Raw genomic sequence first — 9,327 nt, 5'->3', positions numbered from 1 at the left:
TCAGGCCTATAAATTTTTCGTACGATTTTCCTTTCAAATGCCCTTAGGTTATTCATACCTGCTTCTGTCATTTCTGACCTACAAGTAACAACTTGTCACACAAGAGAATAGTTCTCTCTCAACCTGGTTGATCTTGTAATTAGAAAATTTTTGTACACCTGTATGTTTGCACAATAGTCTCTTTCTCTTGCTTGTATCCTTTCTCCAATACATAGTCTCATATTATCATCGCTGATTAAGAGGATACCTAAATAATGGAAGCAGCTGATGGCTTTAACTCATTTCTTAGATTGGTTCAGCTCATGTAGCACTATTCATGCTTTAGAACTGGATATTACTGTGTATTGGGTCTTGTTTTCCTTTACTGTAAGTCAAATTTTCGGTTCTTCTGCTTACTTTATATAGTGTATTCCTTTAAGGGTGTTTACTTCTCTGGCCATAATTGAAATATCATCTGCATATGCACATATCTGACTGGATTTCATCATTACAGTTCCTCTCTTGCCTATTTTGTACTAAGGTGAACAGTATTGCGGAGAGGCCGTCACCCTGCTTCACTCAGTCTATAAAGTTAAACCTCCCTGTCCATTTTTTTCTTCACTTTTACTTTTGCCTTCGTGTCCTTCATCGTAAAATAACCTCCTTAGCTTTCACAAATGCTACTTTCTTTTAGTGCTTTATACAATACTGGCTTGTTATCACTGTCAAAAGCTTGTTGCAACTCAAGAAACAGGAAGTGGAGATCTGTTGCATTCGTAAAATTTCTCCATTATTTATCTAATAACAAATAACTGGTCACAAGTATCTCTTACTGCCAAAAACTTGCGTACCTCACTATTCGCTCACTTAGCATCACGGATAATGGCTGTATTAAATGAAGTCATGCCTCCATAATTTTCACAGGCTAACTTTTCTCTTCTACTATGTATAGAGCACATTATTCCAGGGGGCATGCTTTCATTTTTCCATATTTCTTTTTTTAGTATGTTTCACGCATTAGAGGATAATTAACAAATTTTATAAGTTCTGACACAATCCAATCTTCACCAGGAACACTGTTATTTCTCAACTGCATATCACTGACTCAACCTCCTGTACTGCTGGTATCTTTGCTTGTTCCTTTTCACCTTCTCTTCCCTCTATATTCTCCTCCTGTTCTTGTCGATTCCTTGATATGTGGTCTCAGTTGGTATTGACCATATCTTCAAAACATTCTTCTCATCTCTACAAATTTTTTTGTTCGTCCCCGATTATCTTATCGTTTTTTTTTTATTTTTAAATGCATTTTGTGTTGATTGAAGACTTGTATGATAGAATTTTCTTCTTTCACTGTGAGTCTTTAGTTCTTCTATCACCTGAAATTTAGCTTTCTGCCATTCCTTTTTCTTTTCATTCATATCCTATGAGCATTAGATCTTAATTATTTATCAACTTCCACATGTCTTTTTGTCTTCTCTATTTTACTTTTATCTTTCACAAATTTCAATAGAATATCTCTTTCCATAACACTTTTATGATAAACTATTTTCCTTTGATTGTCTATACAAATTATAATTAATGTTCTTTGAATGTGTGTTGCATATATTGAAATATTTAAGCCACATAGTGTTTCTCTTATAGCGTTTACATAACGTCTCCGACAGACTGTTCTTTACCACTGTTTTGCCTTATCGAATAGCCATATTCTATGTAAAAATCTACACGGCTGATACGTTTAAATGCTCTTCGCTGTCTACATTTTCAGAGTTATGAAAACCGTTAAATCTTGCATGTGTTATACAACAACTTCTCCTGGTCTAAAGAACTGATTGTGCATTAGTTCAACTGAATAACGCCTGTGACGAGAAGCACCTGTCAGCTCCATATCTAAGTGCTATTGCACAAGAATGAGCATTCAGTATACAAGAACACTCATTCAGCACACTGACAATTAGGAAGATGCCAGCTAGCACCACTGAAATCTGAAGTTGTGCCGCGTTAAGGTACTGGAAAAGCTCACCAGACAAGAAAACCAGGGAAAATGAAATCATAGCAGCCCAAAGATATTGTCTGGCCGTTCCAGCCTATTGTCATTTACAGTTGAAAACTGCAGCCATTGAGAAACACTAGACAGACCAGTTCACGAACATACCACGTAATTTAGACTCTGATTCTCAGTAGTCCATAGTGTTCCCAGTGATCCACTGGATGTCAGATGATAATCAAAAGAAGGAGACTGCCTCCTATCCGAGATGAAGCAGACAGCCACCACAGATAGACTTTACTGCCAGAAGCTGCAGGGATGTTCCTGAGATAAGTACATATCCAATCAATTTGGCTCCTTCACACTGTCGTGTCACCACTGGATGATTCCCTCATGCTGATGGCCATCTTCCTGGCGGACCGTGGGGCCAAGCCAAGGCCATGCAGCTGCCCCGTTAAACTGATGCTTTCCACTATCCAGAGTGGGCGTCCATTGTTGTTCATTGCCCAAAGTGGGTCTATACTATCGTCATCAGCCATGTCCATTTACTCTGATAGACCTCACGCCACTGTTACAGAAGTAGACCAGCAGTTGGAGCTAAGTTGTTTTGTATGCCTCCAGTAGCGGCTGCTGTTTTTCGTCAGCATTCTGTTGCTGAATTGTAGCAGCATGTACTGCCAACTCGTGGATACCTGCTGCTCTAGCGCACTGCTGTGACGGCCGCCAGTTAAGTCACAAGAGGCCAGGGATCGTCTGTCCATCTTACATTGCGGCACTTCAGCTTTTTTGAATAAACTACTTTCCTAACCAGGATGCTTTATCATCTGGAAAATTCGACTCCTGCCATCACCACCACTGCACATCATACATTGGTTAGGTAAACTACACTTCATTGCTGACCTTAACAACATCCCAGTCCATTCGGCAACATTGGAGCTATGTCCCGACCCCTAGACATATCATTCTGCGTAGTATGAACTGCTTCTAAAGCAGTAAACACTGATCTAAAAATACCTGGAATTTCTGATGTAAATAACACAAAACTAAATCATTTCTTACCTTTGAGATTTGTTTACGTTGATTTAGTTCATCGGTAGTCCTATCTCTGACACCGTTTTATGCTACAGGGCATCACAATCCCAAGGGCCTTCCACAACAATGGCAAACGCACAACAACATAATTAAATACAATTGAAGTTAAATATACTAGGTGTAAAAGTATGAAACCGGAAATTCCCTATAGGTGGTGCTAGCCGTCAGTTTATGTCCTGTGAGATCGCGTCTGCAGCGGTATCTGCTAACTGTAACGGCTGACAACAAATGTCAACACACAGTAACCCAAGTTTCATACATCGGTATCTGTTTCAAACACGTAAACATGTCGAGTTTTGTGACTACGAACTACGATTTGCGGAAAGCGTTAGTTTGCTGAGCCGGCCGGAGTGTCCGAGCGGTTCTAGGCGCTTCAATCTGGAACCGCGCGACCGATACGGTCGTAGGTTCGAATCCTGCCTCGGGCATGGATGTGTTTGATGTCCTTAGGTTAGTTAGGTTTAAGTAGTTCTAAGCTACAAGCGAATGATGGCCTCAGATGTTAAGTCCCATAGTGCTCAGAACCATTTGAACCATTTTCGTTAGTTTTCTGCTCTCATTCGAAGAAAGCTGCTGAAGAATCGCATCGAATGCTTGTCGAAGCTGAACCGTCCCCTTCGAAAAATTAATAATGACTGCGCTGGTAAACTTCTACGTTATTTGATATAAAAACAGCTGAGTGAAACTGAACGTCCTCAGACAGTTCTCTCTTTACTTATTCTGATCATCACCAAACTGACACACAATATTTTTAGCGCAACGCAATCTGACTTTGATATATCCCTACAAAAGAATGGCCCTGACTAACAAGAACCTATACCTTTCATGAATCAATTACCTCACAAAAATCTTCGTTACTCGAACTACAACCATCAGCGAGCGCCAATACTGCCACCTAAATAAAAGATTCTAACTACTGAAAGCACTACCTACTGATAGGCATACTTAGCAAATGAAAGATTTTGATGGAGAACAAACACTGTATTTACCTTAATAACGTTCAAAAGTCATCATATATATATATATATATCTCAATTCATGACATCCATATTTACAAATTTCCTTTTTTCTGGCGGACACACGTCCAGGTCGTCGACTTATAGCAACCTCTCAAAATACTGGCATGTCTCTCTCCACATCAACCACTGCTGGCGGCTCACCTCCAACTGCGCAACGCTACGCGCTGTTCACATCCAACTGCCCAACGCTACGCTAGCGAATATTCAAACAATGAGTCCAACCAGCCACACAGCACAATCAGTGATTTTCATACGGAGCACTACGCGGCGTTACCGTCATAAAAACCTAAGCAGGCTACTTACAGAGCTTTCGGCGAACCCGCTGTTGGCAAAACACAGTGTTTAGAGCGGTTCAAAAAATTCAAAAGTGGTGATTTCGACGTGAGAAACGACAAACGAAAGAAACCACCGAAGAAGTTCGAAGACAGCGATTTGCAGGCCTTATTGGACGAAGATGATACTCAGACTCAACAGGAACTCCCGGAAGTCGAACGACCACTTGTGAAATGTTGCTCTGCGGATACAAAAGAAATTCTGTTCTACATCGAATAGTGACAGGTGATCAAAAATGGATATATTTTGAGAATCCTAAGCGTCGTAAATCATGAGTGAATACAGGCAAACCATCGACATCCACTTCAAGACGAAATCGCATTGGCAAGAAGACAATGCTCTGTGAATGGTGGGATCAGAACGGAGTTGTCTATTATGAGCTGCTAAAGCCTAGTGAAACCGTTAACACTGATCGCTACCGACAGAAAACCATCGATTTCAATCGAGCATTACGTGAAAAACGACCGGAATATGGAAAAACGCTACACAAAGTCACACTGCTCCCTGAAAACGTCCCATCACACAGCAAAACTGGTCGTGGAAACGATCGTGGCGTTCACTTGGGAAATTCTGGGGCATGCGGCTTATTCTCCAGACCTGGCTGGCTCCGTCCGATTATCATCTATATGCATCACTTTGACACGCTCTTGCTGAGCAACGCTTCAGTTCGTATGAAAATGTATGAAAACGGCTCGCTGACTGGTTCAAAAGAAAGACTGTCTTTTTTTCCGGCGTGTCATACATAGTCTGTCGGAGAGGTGGGAGAAATGTATAAATAGCAGTAGAGATTATTTTGAATAAAATATTGCTTATCAGTTTCAAACAACAGACGTGTTCCGGTTTCATACTTCCACACCTGGTAATTTTAAACGGAACAACCCACTAAACTGTGGGAAACAGCTGACGCCGCTACTACTCTCAATATTTGGCAATACGTTCAGTCTCTAGTTGCTGTTTTTAATTTTATTATAAGATCTAAAACGTAACTGCACTCTGCCATGATAAAACGTCGCCAGTTTTAACAAAATTGCTTGTATGAACCTCTATTGTGGAATGCTCTCCCACTGAAGCTCTTCACCTAATGAAACTGCTCTGAAGCCTTAATGCACGCTGTGAGGTTCCAACTCGCGTCTCCAGTAGCAAGTTCCTCCAGAGTACGGGGTCTGCCACGTTCATTAGTCGGGTGTGCTCCACTTTATGTAAGGCAAGCCTGAAGGAACAGTCACCACCACTTCGAGCTCTACGTCGTACCCCAGCGGAGCCGCTATTAAAGGCAAGAAATGGAGCTCTCTATCGATTACGGAGAATCGGTGGGTCGTGTCTCGAGACGCGCGCGGCAACTTAATTTGGAAAGTTTAGGGAGGTTGCGGTTGACGGCTGCTGTCGGGCCGAGATACTTGCCGAAGGCACCGGCGGCTGGGGCGTTTGATAGATTAGGCGGCATGCAATATAGCGGCGCCGTGACCGGCTTCCGAGACAACGCCTAACAATAGCTGGTCGCCCGCCGCGAGGTGGAAGGAGCAGCCAGTGACCCGGCGGGGGGGGGGGGGGGGGGGGAGGGGGAGGCAAGTTTCCAGCCGATCGGGCGCGACCGCCTCACAGAGAACTGGAGCGCGCGAGACAGGGTCCACAGAAACGGAAAAAGAAGGCGTGGTCAGACATAGTCGAAAGAATGACGAAGATGTGGAGGACGTGGCTAGCATAACGTGAACGATGGTGCTGTTCTAGAAAACCGCGCGCTCTCAGCGGTTGAGGAGGGAAGCTGCTGTGCACCGTAGCGCATGCACTCGTTGCAAATTGGCTGTTGCGCAGAAATAAGGAATGATGGGCCTGTTATTTTTGTACTCTTTTCACTACCGTCAACATTGTAGACCACCGCTTCATGTGGAACATGTCAAACTGTCGTAAAAGAATTTCATATTAAAGAGTGAAAATCACAAAAAATCATTTCTTTTAGAAATGGTTATGCAACTCGGGTAACATTAAAGGATCATTATCATGCATTGATTGACTGTTCGGTCGGCATTTGGGGGGGGGGGGGTTGTTTGGGGGAGGAGACCAGACGGCGAGGTCATCGGTCTCATCGGATTACGGAAGGACGAGGAAGGAAGTCGGCCGTGCCCTTTTAAAGGAACCATCCCGGCATTTGTTGGAGTGATTTAGGTAAATCACTGTAAACCTAAATCAGGATGGCCGGACGCGGGATTGAGCCGTCGTCCTCCCGAATGTGGGTCGGTATTTGGTAGAATATTTTATACGTTATGAATGAAACACACACAACACTGGTTTGAAAAAGTACAATATTTCTTATTTGTTACGCGAACAGGTTTTCGGCAATACACAATCATCTGGCACAAAGATAAGTAATGGCGTAGTGAAATTTTGTTGGATCAAAGATGATAAACCAGTGCATGTGCAGGGTATCTCCATTTCCCCAGATGAAAATATGAATGTTAGAATTAGGAATAAAAAAAGAGGTGGTATTTTAGTGTAACTACGATGTAAGATTATTTAACTAAGATAAAATATGTGTCACACTAATGATCTACGGAAAAACTACAAATGTTGCACACAGAAGAAAATAACTGAACAATAAACTTTGGTGAAAATTGCACCAAGATGTGAAGAATAAAATAATATTTTCTTCAATAGGTCCTAAATTACTAACAGACAACATATAATAATGATGTTAAGCAGGTGAGTGAAGCAACTATGATTATACAAACTAAAAGTTTTATAACATAACGAAAGAAATAATTAATGTGTCACACATTTTATGTTATTTAAATACTCTTGCATTGCATGTACATTGAAATAATCCCTCTTGTTTTATTCTTAATTCTAACATTAACATTTTCATCTCTAGAAATGGAAATTGTAGATGCACTAGTTTAAAATCATTGGTTCAATAAAATTTAACTGCAGCACATATTTATCTTTGTACCTGATGATCGCGAAACAGCCGAAAACCGGATCATATAACAAACAATTAATGTTGTAGAATATTAGACCAGTGTTCTGTGTGTTTCATTCATAATGATCATTTTTTTCTGCGTCATCATCCTTCTATCATCCTTCACAGTGGCGTGATGTGGCACGCCACGAATTCCTCTCCTATGCCAGCTTCTTCGTCCAGGGGAAGAACTCGCACCCTAGGTCCACAGTTATTGTTTCCTATGTTCCAATCTCTGTACTCGCTTATTGCTTGTACCTTCTACAGCTGCCTCTAGTACCGTGGAAGCTATTCCCTGGTGTCTTCACATATTTCCTCTCTCCCTGCCCCTCCTTCTATTCTGTATTATCCGTAGTTTCCTTCTTCGACGCCAATGTGCAGTACTTTCCCAATTTTTACATCACTGTACCTAATTATAGACATCATTGTCTCTGACATGAGATGTGAATAAAGTCCACTGCAAAATTATAAATTGGGCATAGATTTAGTCTTTCTTTTACCAATTACTTTTCTAACAGACATGAGAATAAAACAAATAGTTCACTAGCAAACTATTTCTCACTGTCCTGTAAATAAAAGAAGTTATGTTTTCATAGGTAATGGTCTTTCTGTTAAATGTTATCTATCGTGAGCACAATGGACATGCTGTGGATCCTGTCACACTATTAATATGCACTTTCAATACACAAGAGAAACAAGCATTTAGCAAGCATGGTTATATAAGACCGAGACTCGAACTCGGGACCTTTGTATTTCGCGGACAAGCGCTCTACCGACTGAGTTATCCAAGCACGACTCACGCCCCGTCCTCACAGTTTTAATTCCGCCAGACCTCGTCTCCTACCTTCCAAACTTCACAGAAGCTGTCCTGCGAACCTTGCAGAACTAGCACTCCTGGAAGAAAGGATATTGCGGAGACATGGTTTAACCACAGCCTGGGACTCAATTGCTGTGGTCATCAGTCCCCTAGAACTTAGAACTACTTAAACCTAACTAACCTAAGGACACCACACACACCCATGCCCGAGGCAGGATTCGAACCTGCGACCGCAGCAGCAGCGCGGCTCCGGACTGGAGCGCCTAGAACCGTACGGACACCGCGGCCGGCTATGTTTCTAGAATGAAATTTTCACTGTACAGCGGAGTGTGCGCTGATATGAAACTTCCTGGAAGATTAAAACTGTGTGCCGAACCGAGACTCGAACTCGGGACCTTTGCCCTTCGCGGGCAAGTGCTCTACCAACTGTGCTACCGAAGCACGACTCACGCCCGGTACTCACAGCTTTATTTCTGCCAGTACCTCGTCTCCTACCTTCCAAACTTTACAGAAGCTCTCTTGCGAGTCTCGGTCGGGCACACAGTTTTAATCTGCCAGGAAGTTTCATATCAGCGCACACTCCGCTGCAGAGTGAAAATCTCATTCTGGAAACATCCCCCAGGCTGTGGCTAAGCCATGTCTCCGCAATATCCTTTCTTTCAGGAGTGCTAGTTCTGCAGGTTCGCAGGAGAGCTTCTGTAAAGTTTGGAAGGTAGGAGACGAGGTTCTTGCAGAAGTAAAGCTGTGAGTACCGGGCGTGAGTGGTGCTTCGGTGGCTCAGTTGGTAGAGCACTTGCCCGCGAAAGGCAAAGGTCCCGAGTTCGAGTCTCGGTCGGGCACACAGTTTTAATTAGCCAGGAAGTTTCTTAACAGCAAATTATTTTAATGCCTGTTCGAACTACTCTACTACTTTGTATTCAATTATTTATATTAGTCTTTGGAAAGCAGTTCTGATTGCAGGATTACCTGCAACAAACGTAATTTACTTTAGCACACTCTTTTGCCACATTAACTTTAACTTTCCTTTTACTGTAGTCAAGAGGCATTAATTAGTAAAACACTGGGCTTTAATATTTTTTTCAATAACGACACTCGGTAATCACGTTAGTGAGGGAAGGATCCTAAGTGGATGTGTGACAGAGTATAAATC

General features: G+C 42.2%; 1 non-coding gene across 1 annotated transcript; it reads left to right on the top strand.

Annotated features, from left to right (window-relative positions):
- The first annotated feature begins 8,942 nt into the window (after positions 1 to 8,942).
- Trnas-cga lies at positions 8,943 to 9,017 on the top strand. The gene has a single exon. It is a non-coding gene; the product is annotated as a tRNA-Ser (tRNA).
- The last annotated feature ends 310 nt before the right edge of the window (positions 9,018 to 9,327 follow it).

The sequence above is a fragment of the Schistocerca piceifrons genome, chromosome 6 (genome assembly GCF_021461385.2).
Source record: "Schistocerca piceifrons isolate TAMUIC-IGC-003096 chromosome 6, iqSchPice1.1, whole genome shotgun sequence".
NCBI classification, from domain to species: domain Eukaryota; kingdom Metazoa; phylum Arthropoda; class Insecta; order Orthoptera; family Acrididae; genus Schistocerca; species Schistocerca piceifrons.
Note: the sequence above shows the minus strand (reverse complement) of the source record. Positions and strands in the feature narration are given on the sequence as shown.